Genomic DNA, 12,885 nt, shown 5'->3' on the forward strand with positions numbered 1-12,885 from the left:
TAAGTAGACTAGAATATACTATTGGTAGCATTAAGAGTGTGGCATTACAAAAAGTAAAATTACATTTAAAATTCTATTTGGAATGACTATGAAGAGAATGCAGTTTTCTGTAATGTCAATTGCATGTTGTTTTGCTTGTTTTCATTTCCTACATTAGTTACTATTAGGCTATGTTCACACAGAGTTTTTTGCAGGCAGAAAATTCAGCCTCAAAATTTTGAGGCAGATTTTGATTTTTGCCTGCACGCCGATTGCCGTGTTTTTCGCTGCGTTTTTCGCTTGCGCCCATTGAGCGCCACAGGCAAAAATGCAGCGAAATACGCTTTCTCTGCCTCCCATTGATGTTAATGGCAGGTCAGAGACATAAACGCCCAAAGATAGGGCATGTCGCTTCTTTTTCTTGCAAGCATTTTTTTCCGCTCGCGGGAAATCAATGAGAGGCATTTTCAGATGTTTTTTGGCGCATTTTCCGACACGGTTTTCGCGTCAAAAAACGTGTCAAAAAACTCGTTTGAACGTATGTCTCTTGGAATTCAAAAATGTCTCATATTTTACTAGGGTTTGATATACTATAGGCAGAATTATTTATTTTGTACTGAGTTTGGACACAACTCAAATTAAAGAATTTGGACTATGGGAAACCCTGTAAATACTTAAGCTGGGTTCACACACCCTATTTACGGACGTAATTCGGGCGTTTTAGGCTCGAATTACGTCCGAAAATACGGCTCCAAAGCGTCGGCAAACATCTGCCCATTCATTTGAATTGGCTTTACGATGTTCTGTGCCGACGGTCATTTTTTTTACATAAAAAAGACGCCCGCTTGTCACTTCTTGAGACGTAATTGGAGCTGTTTTTCATTGACTCCATGGAAAAACAGCTCCAATTACGTCCGTAATGGACGCAGCGAAAAGCGCCTGCACATGCCATTACGTCTGAAATTCCGGAGCTGTTTTCTCCTTGACTTGGATAAGTAGAGTCAAGTGATCAGTAATTATTCCTTACCCCCTTAAGAATAATAACACGTGACACCAAGATTGGATTTTAATGGCCAAAGCAGCCGTTTATTATAAATTTTATAAAATTAGAAATTTTATAACCAAACATTAAATAACCTAGAATTCCCCAAAATTGGAATTCTTCCAGAATACACATAACAAACCCTTAACAGGGTCAATATAAATAACACCCATAACATGACCAGGGGAAGCCCTTGAGGTTACCACAACTTAGAAAAGATAGCCATCTGCCACCACCACTTGTTTTTACCTCCAGCCGTAACCCGGCTCGAAGGCACCACTCACTTCTTGCAGATGGCTTTGCCCATAAAGCACTTCAAAGGGGTAACACCGTAAGAAGCCTTCCACATATTTTGGGGGACGCATACCCCTGATGTGACCTCCCCACCAGTTTTACTGACCAACCTCAAGGACTCCCCCCGCCACTGCGACATGGGCCTTGACCACCTCAAGCCCATGAGCTCCTCCACAACAACACCCCTCTTTCAATCACGTCTGCTAGGGCCAAACTCCACAAATCCATCCCCACCTCATTCAAATGCACCCCATCCTGTCTCCAATAACAACCTACACCCGATTCCAGGTCCCTATGCTTGACCACCACACCTCCATTTTTTGCCACAAATGCCGACACCGCCCTATTCACTTTTATTCTGGCCTTATTGAGCCTCTCCATGGATCGGGCCAAACGCCATGTCTTTCTGGGCGCAATATCTGACCAGACTATAATCAGGCCCGGGTGTAACGCCCATAAACACAACAAATCGTGCTTAACATCCCTTACCAAATCACGAAAAGGGCGCACACTCAAGTCATTCCCCCCAACATGTAAAACTAAAATCTCGGGCGCCCGGTCTAGCTGCGTATACACCTGAAACTCTGGTAACACCCTAGACCAAACCATTCCCCGGAAACCTAGCCAATGCAGGACAGCATCCTCCTCAGTTGTCGACCATCCGGGCAAACTTCCGCCCTTAGTGCGCCCCAATACACAAAGGAGTGCCCCAAGATCCAAATCAGCAAAGGACGCGAACCTGCGAAAGAAAGAAAAACACACACATCTTACAAATCCCATTCGCACTCCATCTTCCACAGGCACAACATACCCCTTAGCAACATTTTAACAGTCTGACAGCAAATGAGGCCGAACATAAGTGCGGAAACGGTTAGACTCCCATCTCCCAATACGCCTAACCCCTGCCTCATCCAAACCCCATCTCACCGCTTCACTCGCTGCGCCAATTCTAAACGAATGGGAAGAATACTCAGCTGCCTTTAACCCAATTGCCAACAAACAGCGCTTAAACACCGCACCAAATTGGAACCTGGATAAAAAGGACCCGTCTTCATGCCGCAATAACGGAACCCCCGTTACCCCCACCTGTACCCCAAAAGCAGACATACACTGTACCGGACACACCGCCGAACCCCCGATAGCAAACAACACAATCCGTGTCCCCTTACCCGCCGTGTCATTTTTTGACCTGCGCAGCACTATCTCCACTCTATCAGCAAACAACTCCACATCCTCTTGACATATTCCCCCCGCACGCAACCCGCTCGGCGACACCAATTCACCCACTCTAAAAGCCCCAAAAAAGGCTAACGAAAAAGCCAAGCAAAACAATCGGACTTCAAAGGCCGAACTACAAACCACCTCCACCGCCGTACCCAACAGGCAAAGAATCCGGTAAGAAACTGGCCGCCACCGATCTACCGACCCTCTCCCCCTGCGAATACCTTTTAATGCTTGAATCGCCAAAAATTCCTTGGTCACGTCTTTTTCTCCATGCAATTTCAAGCCAAACGCCACAGCGAACACAAACTTGTTGACTTTTGCCACAGACACACCTGACTCATACGAATCCCCCAACCAATACAAAAAGGCCACCAGCCTGTCCCGGTCTGACCGGACGTCGCCCAAACCTCTCAACCAAAGCTCCCATTGAGCCCAGCCAGCCCTATATGCTGCACACGTAGAACTTGCCAAGGATCGCTCAATCAATGCTCCTGCCGCAGAGAAACCAACTCCCAAAGATGATCCGGGCACACCATGCCGATCCGATCCGCTCCCGGCGCCTGCTGACGAAAACGATCCCACTGTGAGCGAGAAAGGGCATCAGCAACACAATTGTCAACCCCCGGCACATGTACCGCCACCACCCAAGCATTTAACGACAAACAAACTAGCACCAAATGCCGCAACAGTTGAACCACCGGAGGAGACGACGCCGAGATGTTATTGATAGCCAACACCACCCCCAGGTTTAACTTCCCTAACAACGACTGCAGACTGCGTAACGTGACCTTTTTAAGCCGAGACAACGCCTGAACCTCCATACGAAGGGCCGCCAATTTATCCTCCGGAAGCCTGCATTCCATTAACACCGAGTCGATTTAAATGCCTAAAAAACGAACAACCGTAACTGGCCACTCTGTTTTGTCAGGAGCCAGCGGGACTCCAAAATCCCTCATGACTCCCTGCAAAGCAAACAAAATATTGGCGCACACCGCCGATCTGCCCGGGCCAACACACAAAAAATCATCAAGGTAGTGAATAACTGAATTCACACCTGCGACGTCCCGAGTCACCCATTCCAAAAATGAACTAAATGCCTCAAAATAGGCGCATGACAGGGAACAACCCATAGGCAAACAACGATCCACAAAAAATTCACCCTCTCAAAAACAACCCAACAACCGTTGACTCTTGGGATGAACCGGCAGTAACCGAAAAGCCGCCTCAATATCAGTTTTTGCCAACAAGGCACCTGCACCCGCTTCCCGAACCAACACCACTGCCTTATTAAACGACTTGTACAGTACCGAACACAACACCGGATCAATACCATCATTAACTGATGCACCCCGGGGAAAAGAAAGATGATGTATCAACCGAAAATTGTTCGGCTCACGCTTAGGCACCACACCCAACGGGGAAACAACAAGATCCGACACAGGTGGTTCCACAAAAGGCCCTGCCATGCGACCCAAAACCACTTCTTTACGAAGTTTTTCAGTCACCACCCCGGCGTGCTGATAAGCGGACCGGAGATTCCGACGAGTGACTGGAATGTCATAAGGAGGAGAAGGAATTACAAAGCCCATGCTAAACCCATCCGCAATCAATTGCGCCCCAGCCCTATCCGGATATCTACTTAGAAAGGGGGCCATCCTTTCCAGCTTCACCGGCGTCACCCCCTTGACCAGCTGAACCCCCTGGTCCACCTCCCTACTTGCCTTTTCGCAAACACTTTGACGCGCCATGGGATGACCCGCTGCAATGGGAACACACATGCTTGAACTTGCACGCTGCCCCAAATTTACATTGGCCGTCGTTAAACTGCCAGCAGAAACCGAGTTTTGAACAGGAACCTTGACCGGACTGACCGACCTGCCCTGCAGACACTCCGCTCCCTGGAAAGGACTGTCCCGGCTTAACCGGAGCAGTCACCATCAACCACAATGCGATGTCTTTCTGATCCCATCTAATGCTGGGCCGCACCGCCTTCCGCTGCCGAAATTGCTCATCATAACGCAGCCAAGCCATACCGCCGTACACCTCACCGATAGCATCCATATAACAAAAAAGCGCGGAACAATGCTCCGGCGCCTTTTCCCCAACAACACTAGCCAAGATCGCGAAAGCCTGCAGCCAATTCACAAACGTTTGCGGAATGAGCCTATAACGCCGACGTTCCTCCTCTTCCTTCTTACTCTCATCCCTCTTCCCTTTGTCCAAATTAAATTTTGCCAACGGAAGGAGAGAAATTATCACCACATACTCGTCCTTCCAAATGCGCTCCCGAACTTCCTGTTTCAAATGCACCCCCAATGGGCCCTCAAAACAGACATTAACTTCACCCCTTGCTCTATCATCTAACCGCACCCTGTCACCCTCCTGAGCCCCGTCTGTCTGCACCAACACAGCCACAGCCCCCGCAGAGCCCCCTACCTGCACCCTATCTTGAGGCTGCCCTACCAACGGCGGCGCCGTCCAAACCGCAACCGGGGACCGATAGGTGCGACCTATCTAATTTGTTGACCAGTTCACGCAAGCATCTCACTAATTCAGCGAAACCGCTACCACCCCCCCCCCGGAAGACCCGCCGACAGCCGTAGAGCCCGCTGCATCCCCCGCACCCCCCAACATGCGCGTAGTAGGAAAAGAGAAAGAAGAAACACACCCTCCTGGCTGCTCAGGCGCTGTGATCCCGCCAGCCGGACGAACTTGAACACGCCGATGCTCAACAACCTCTCCTTCTTCCAAGTCAACTGCCGTCTGCGACCGCTGCCCGCACCCACAATGCGAGCACGGAGATCCACGACCAGACTGTCCCGAAGGGCCAGCCTCCATAGGAGCCCTGATGCTGATAGGGCCAGCCGCCTGCTGCCCGTTATGCGGTATCCATAGCTCAGACCGCACTCCACGGCCCACCAGACTCGCCATTCTTCCTGACGCAGACCTCGAAGCAGCCAGCCCCCTGATTGGCACCTCACCAGGCGGGGCTGCCGACATCCCCGCATCTTGCACCACACCAGACGGAGGGGGGGTATTTGGGAAGCCAGGAGCCAACCCCCCCTAGCCGCCAAGCACCGCCACGGCTGGGGATTTCTGCCAGTCCGGGACCCCCGAGCGGATGCAGCTCTCCCTGGAGACCGGCCTGCAGCGACCCTGGAGGGGCTTCCCCTGTGGCGCCGTACCCGTGGGGAAGTCATTCTGCCCGCCAATCAGCGCCTTTCATAGACGCAAGCGGCACAATGCCGTCATCGCGCCACTTGTGTCTATGAAAGGCGCTGATTGGCACGGCACTATGACTTGCCCTGTCAATCAACGCCTTTCAATGATGCAAGTGGCGCAAAGAGGTAATCTCGTCGCTTGAGTCGTTGAAAGGCGCTGAATGGCCGGGCACGGAACGTACCCGGCTGTTCATCGCCTACAGTGCAACGAGGGGGTGGCGGCGGCTGGTTTCAGTGGCTCCTGGCACCCCCGCCACCTTCCCTATTAGTTGCGCCTGGGGCACATGCCCCGCCTGCCCCCCCTAGCTACACCCCTGGGGTGATCATATAGTATACAGCTTCCATTCCAGACTGTATTTTCAACTGGCGATACCTCTGGTTATTTCACAGCTAGAACTGCTGGTGTCATATGAAAGATTAGAATCTCATATTTCATATGTCACCAGAATCACAGTTCTAGATTGTCTACAGCCGGAGATATGGCTATTTGAAGTGATCCCCCTTCACTCTAGCCTCAGTCTCTCACACGGTGTGCAGCAGCTTCATGCTAATAGGACAGCGTCGGAGGCTTCGACTAGCTCTACCTCAGGAGAATCGCTGATGTTAACACCCACTTGTCTAGTATAACCTCATTTGCATAGTTAGAAAAAAGCTCATAACTTTTAGGCCTGATTTACACGAGCGTGTGCGTTTTGCACACGCAAAAAACGTGGCATTTTGCGTGCGCAAAAGACACTTAACAGCTACGTGTGTCATCAGTGTATGATGTGCGGCTGCGAGATTTTCTCGCAGCCACCATCATTTTGACACTCCGTTTGGATGTTTGTAAACAGAAAAGCACGTGGTGCTTTTCTGTTTACATTCAGAGTTTGACAGCTGTTGCGCGAACCACGCAGTTCGCAGGGAAGTGGTTCCGTGCGACCTTCGTGGTTTTCACGCTCCCATTGACTTCGCAAAATTTACGCACTGTCTGGACTGCCCCATAGCTTAATATAGGTGCGTACGACACGCGTGAAAAGAACGCGCTTCGCACCCGTTTATATTACGCTCGTGTAAATGATGCTTTAAAATAAACGTTTTAGGACAGAATTTTCACTAGTATCAATGTGACAGCGCCTATTAGATTGGCTAGGAGATTGGGCATTACTAAACTAGTGACAGGTCCTCTTTAACTCTTTTATTAAATTTAAACAGAAAAAACGAAGTCATTCTGCAGCAACTAGCCCCCCGAAAATGATGTACATCATACTGCATTAAGGGGTTAATATATTTTTTGAATAATTGAGAATAGTAAAACTGTGTTACGTTTACTGCTATCCTCTACACCAAAATGTTCAAGGAGGCTGTAAACACAACAAAAATTAAAAACTATAGTGATATGACTGACATAACAAAAGTGATACTGAAATCACCACTGTGGCCAGCGAATGGCTGCGTGGTCACGTGTCCATGTACAACACGTGTCCATGTACAACACATCACCATGCACTATTTAAAAGATGAGTAAGTTACTTTTTGTTACTGTATATTTAGTCATTTACAGCCAAAGCAAAGAAAGGAGTTTAACCCCTTTAGGACGCAGCCTGTTTTGGCCTTGTGGCACGGCCGATTTTTTCAAATCTGACGTGTCACTTTATGTGGTAATAACTTGGGAATGCTTTTACCTGTTCTAGCGATTCTGAGATTGTTTTCTCGTAACATATTGTACTTTATGATAGTTGAAAAATTTGGTCAATAAATTCAATATTTATTCGTGAAAAACACCAAAATTTAGAGAAAATTTGCAAAAATTTGCATTTTTCTAAATTTAAATGTATCTGCTTGTAAAACAGATAGTAATACCACACAAAATAGTCACTTGTTAACATTTCCCATGGGTCTACTTTATGGTTGCATAGTTTTTTTTGAGCGTCCTTTTATTTTTCTAGGACGTTACAAGGCTTAGAACTTTAGCAGCAATTTCTCACATTTTCAAGAAAATTTCAAAAGGCTACTTTTACAGGTACCAGTATAGTTCTGAAGTGGCTTTGAGGGCCTTATATATTATAACCCCCAATAAATAACCCCATTTTAAATCACCCCTCAAAGTATTCAAAACAGCATTCAGAAAGTTTATTAACCCTTTAGGCGTTTCACAGGAAATAAAGCAAAGTAGAGGGGAAATTTACAAATGTAATTTTTTTTTGGAGAAAATTAAATTGTAATACTTTTTTTCTGTAACACAGAAGGTTTTACCAGAGAAACCCTGTCAAAATTTATTGCCCAGGTTCTGCAGTTTTTAGAAATATCCCACATGTGGCCCTAGTGTCCTAATGTACCGAAACACCGGCCTCAGAATCAAAGGAGCTCCTATAGGATTTTGGGGGTCTGCTTTTTTTTAGATTATATTTTAGGCACCATGTCAGGTTAGAAGAGGTCTTGTGGTGCCAAAACAGTGGAAACTCTCCAAAAGTGACCCCATTTTGGAAACTAAACCCCTCAAGGTATTTATCTAGGGGTATAGTTAGCATTTTGACCCCACAGGTATTTTGCTATATTTATTGGAGTTAGTCTGTGAAAATTAAAATCTTTTTCCTGAAAAAACATAGAAATTTGTAATATTTACAAGGAATAAAGAAGAAAATACACACAAAAATTTGTAAAGCATCTTCCTCTGATTACGGAAATACCTCATATGTGGAAATAAACTGCTGTTTAGACAGCAGGACTCAGAAGGGAAAGAGCGCCATTTGGATTTTGGAGCGCAGATTTTTCTGGATTGGTTTTCAGTGCCATGTCGTGTTTGCAATGCCCTGGAGGGACCAAAACAGTGGAAACACCAAAAAAGTGACCCCATTTGGGAAACTACACCCCTCAAGGAATTTTTCTAGGGGTATAGTGAGCATTTATACCACAGGTTTTTTGCAGAAGTTAGTGGAATTAGGCTGTGAAAATGAATATCAACATTTTGTCTATTAAAATGTTGAAATTTTTTATTTTCACAAGAGATAAAGGCTAAAAAGCCGCCCAAAATTTGTAACGCAATCTCTCCCAAGTATGACAATACCCCACATGTGGTAATAATTGTTTTTTTAATAGAAATTAATTAACCTTTGCAGGACTGATCCTTTTTTGCTTTTCCATTTTAGTTTTTCGATCCCCGCCTTCCAAACGGCATAACTTTTTTATTTTTCCATCAATAGAGCGGTGTGAGGGCTTAGTTTTTTGCGGGAAGAGCTGTAGTTTCTATTGACAACATTTAAAGTACCATATAATGTACGGGTAAACCGAAAATAAAATTATTTGCGGGGTGAAATTGGAAAAAGCTGTGATTCCTCCATTGTTTTTTTTATTTTGTTTTACCGCTTTCACCGTGCGGTAAAAATGACAACTTAACTTTATTCTGCGGGTCAATATGATTACGGTGATACCAAATGTATATAGTTTTTTTTTATATTCTACTACGTTTACAAAGAAAAACTATTTGTTAAAAAAAAAACGAAAAGAGCCATAACTTTTTACATTTTTGCTCGATTGAGCGGTGTGAAGGCTTATTTTTGGCAGGACGACCTGTAGTTTTTATTAGTACCATTTTTCGGTACAAATAATTTTTTGATCACTTATTATTACATTTTATTTAGAGCTAAGGTGACCAAAAAACAGATTTTGCCATTTTAAATTCTTTATTTCTTATGGTGTTCATTATTCGCTAAAAATTACAGTTTTACTTTATTATGCGGGTCGGTACGATTACGGCGATACCATATGTATATCGTTTTTTTATATTTTGCAGCGTTTGCACAATAAAATCACTTGTTTATAAAATAATAAATTTTCTGTCACTAAATTCTGAGCCATAACTTTTTTATTTTTCAGTCAAAAAAGCGGTGTAATGGCTTGTATTTTGAGGGACGGGTTGTAGTTTTTATTAGTACTATTTTGGGGTAAATGCAACTTTTTGATCACTTTTTATTCTATATTTTGGGAGGGGTGGTGACTAAAAAAGAGTGATTCTGGCATGATTTTTCAATAGTTTTTTTTTTTGCGGTTTTCACCATTATAGTTTTATAGTTTGGGTCGTTACGAACACGCTGATACCTAATATGTGTACTGTTTTTTAACGTTTTCATTTTTTTCCCTATAATAAGAGACTTAGTATAGGAAAAAAAAAATCTTTTATTTTTACACTTTACACGTTCTTTTTTTACCTGCAGCTCTGATTGCTGCTATAATACATTACACTACCTAGGTAGTGTAATGTATTCCAACTGTCAGTGTGATGTCACAGTCACTCTGACAATAAGTCTACGAGGACCAGCCAGAGGCTGGTCCTCATAGGCTTCCATACATGGCAGACCCGGAGGTGGTTGTCTGGCCTCCGGATCCCATCACAAGCATCAGCAGCCCCCACAATTGCATGGGGCCTGCTGATGTGCTACAAACTCCCTACATGCGGAGATCACAATCGAGCGCCGCATTTAAGGGGTTAATTGCCGAAATCACCAGCGATAAGCCGCTGATCGGCAACAGTGGCACCAACAGTGTGCATCGGGAATGACACAGTGACTTCCTGTCACTCTGACAGGAAGTCCATCAGGGAGCTGGTCCTGATAGACTTCCGTAAATGGCAGACACGGAGGCCATTACTTGGCCTCCGGTCGCCATGCTAGCCATCTGCAAACCTCATGTTTTTATTGTGAGGTCTGCCGATGTGCTAGAAACCCCTAAAATGGGGCGATTGCAATAGATCGCCGCATTTAAGGGGTTAATTGCCAAAATTTGCGGAAATGAGCCGCTGATCGGCAACAATGGAGTGTCAGCTGTCGCCGACAGTGTGCACCAGGAACCGCGCAGTAACTGTACGTCCTCGTGCGCTAAGACACTGGCCACCAGGACGTATGCATAGGAAGAAAAATGCCTCTACCTTCGATTGAAATCAATAAAGGGATATTTGGGGGCGTCTTTCGGTGCCGACTGACGTTGTTTCCACGTCAAAATCAGTAATAAATGATGTGGGAACTGGTTCAAAAGTGAACTCTACTAAACAATAACTGGAATGTCCGAATCAGTGGTGTAAAATCATGCATACTGTATGCATGACAACTTCTTTGTTACCAATCTTTTTTTTTTTCTTTGGTCATCTTGCTTTGAAGTGGGTGTTGACATAACAATATATTGTGAATCAGATTTTTGAAAATAGAGTCAAGGTACCATCAGTTGGGTTCTATGAGCTGGGAACCCACCAATTGCTCCAATGAACCCTTGGCACTGCACCAAATACAATGCCCTTTGGCTTATCATTAGAAGATCGCTGGGTCTCCAAGTGTAAGGCCCCATGCACACGACCATATATTTCATCCACAATTACGGACCCATTCATTTCTATTGTCCACGGACATCTTTCAGTATTTTTACAGATAGGTGTCCGTGCTGAAAAAATTATAGAACCTGTCCTATTCTTGTCAGTAATTACGGCATGAATTCTCTCATAGAAGCATATGGGCGCTTCCGTAAATACGGATGGCGATGGATATGCATCCGTAAACCGTCCGTATTCACGGAAGCGTTGCTATGTAACATGTTGGTGACATGATTTGCTGCCTACCTCTTTTTGTTACAGATCAAATACGGATGAAATACAGACCGTATTTACGGACATCCTTCCATATATACTGAAAAGTTACGGATGACTATGAATCCGTATTTACGGACAGTATTTACGGATAGATGAAAATACGGTCGTGGGCATGGGGCCTAATGTTGACTCTAGTGATGAGTGCAACGGTCTTCTGGTCTAGAATCCATTTCATCTATCCGTAAATACTACCCGTAAATACGGATCCGTAGTCATCCGTGTATACGGAAGGGTGTCCGAATATATGGTCTATATTGCATCCATATTTGATCCGTGTATATGGCTCCGTAAAAAAAAAGAGGGGGACCGCAAATGATGTCACCAACATGTTGCATAGCAATGCTTACGTAAATAAGGATGGTTTACGGATGCACATCCGTAGCTGTCCGTGTTTATGGAAGCACCCATAGGCTTCTATGGGAGAGCCCGTGTCGTAATTACGGACAAGAATAGGACAGGTTCTATAATTTTTTCAGCACTGTCACCCATCAGTAAAAATACTGAAATGTGTCCGTGGCTAATGAAAATAAATGGGTCCGTAATTACTGTCCGTAATTACGGATGAAATATACGGTCATGTGCAATCGGCCTGAGTGACATGAGAGATATTATCAGTTGATGCTACAAAACCTGAGTCCACAAATCTCATAGGGACCTTATATGAGTTCTAATCACCGAATACATTTGTATAGTGAGGTGTATTTATCATTGTAATTGTGGTAGTTTTCTTGAGCAATTGCATTGAAAAAGATTGTATAAATTATATCATACTAGAGATAGAATAACAATAAAAAAATAGCAAATAACCAAAATGGGCAGTACTGGTTTAAGCTTGTGCCTATGTATATTTACAGTTTGGGTTGCCAGAGCTATCAGGCAGCTAAATATCAGGTGTCTGTCTGCCATATCCTGCCAGAAACCTAGGAGAGAAGACAGAATAGTTTTTCACCCTTCTATCTTCATATATACAACGCTCAATGAGTAATGTGTATTAAAGAAGCTCTGTCACCACATTATAAGTGGCCTATATTGTACATGATGTGATCGGCGCTGTAATGTAGATTACAGCAGTGTTTTTTATTTAGAAAAACAATCATTTTTGACGGTTATGACCTATATTAGCTTTATGCTAATGAGTTTCTCAATGGACAACTGGGCGTGTTTTAATTTTTGACCAAGTGGGCGGTGTGGAGAGGAGTTTATGACGCTGACCAATCAGTGACCAATCAGCATCATACACTTCTCTCCATTCATTTACACTGCAGATAGCGATATCTCTTCTCTGTGATTTACTGCATAGCAGGCGTGGTCTCGCAAGATTACGCTGTAAGCTGTCATTTACAGCGAGATCTCGCTGTGCTGTGCTGTAAATCACAGAGAAGTGCAGAGAAGTGGTCAGGATTCTGAATACACATCACGTCCTGGCTGGGGGTGATGCCTATTCATTGTCAGGACACTGCAGTAATGTTAGTGTTTGTGTATGTGGCTGCACATAGCGATATAGTTATATC

At 44.7% G+C, this 12,885-nt stretch overlaps 1 protein-coding gene across 6 annotated transcripts in view; it reads left to right on the forward strand.

Annotated features, from left to right (window-relative positions):
* HECW1 (HECT, C2 and WW domain containing E3 ubiquitin protein ligase 1) overlaps positions 1–12,885 on the forward strand; it is a 466,672-nt gene that overhangs the window by 144,340 nt on the left and 309,447 nt on the right. The window lies entirely within an intron of this gene.

This window comes from Rhinoderma darwinii, chromosome 5 (genome assembly GCF_050947455.1).
Source record: "Rhinoderma darwinii isolate aRhiDar2 chromosome 5, aRhiDar2.hap1, whole genome shotgun sequence".
Taxonomy (NCBI): Eukaryota; Metazoa; Chordata; class Amphibia; order Anura; family Rhinodermatidae; genus Rhinoderma; species Rhinoderma darwinii.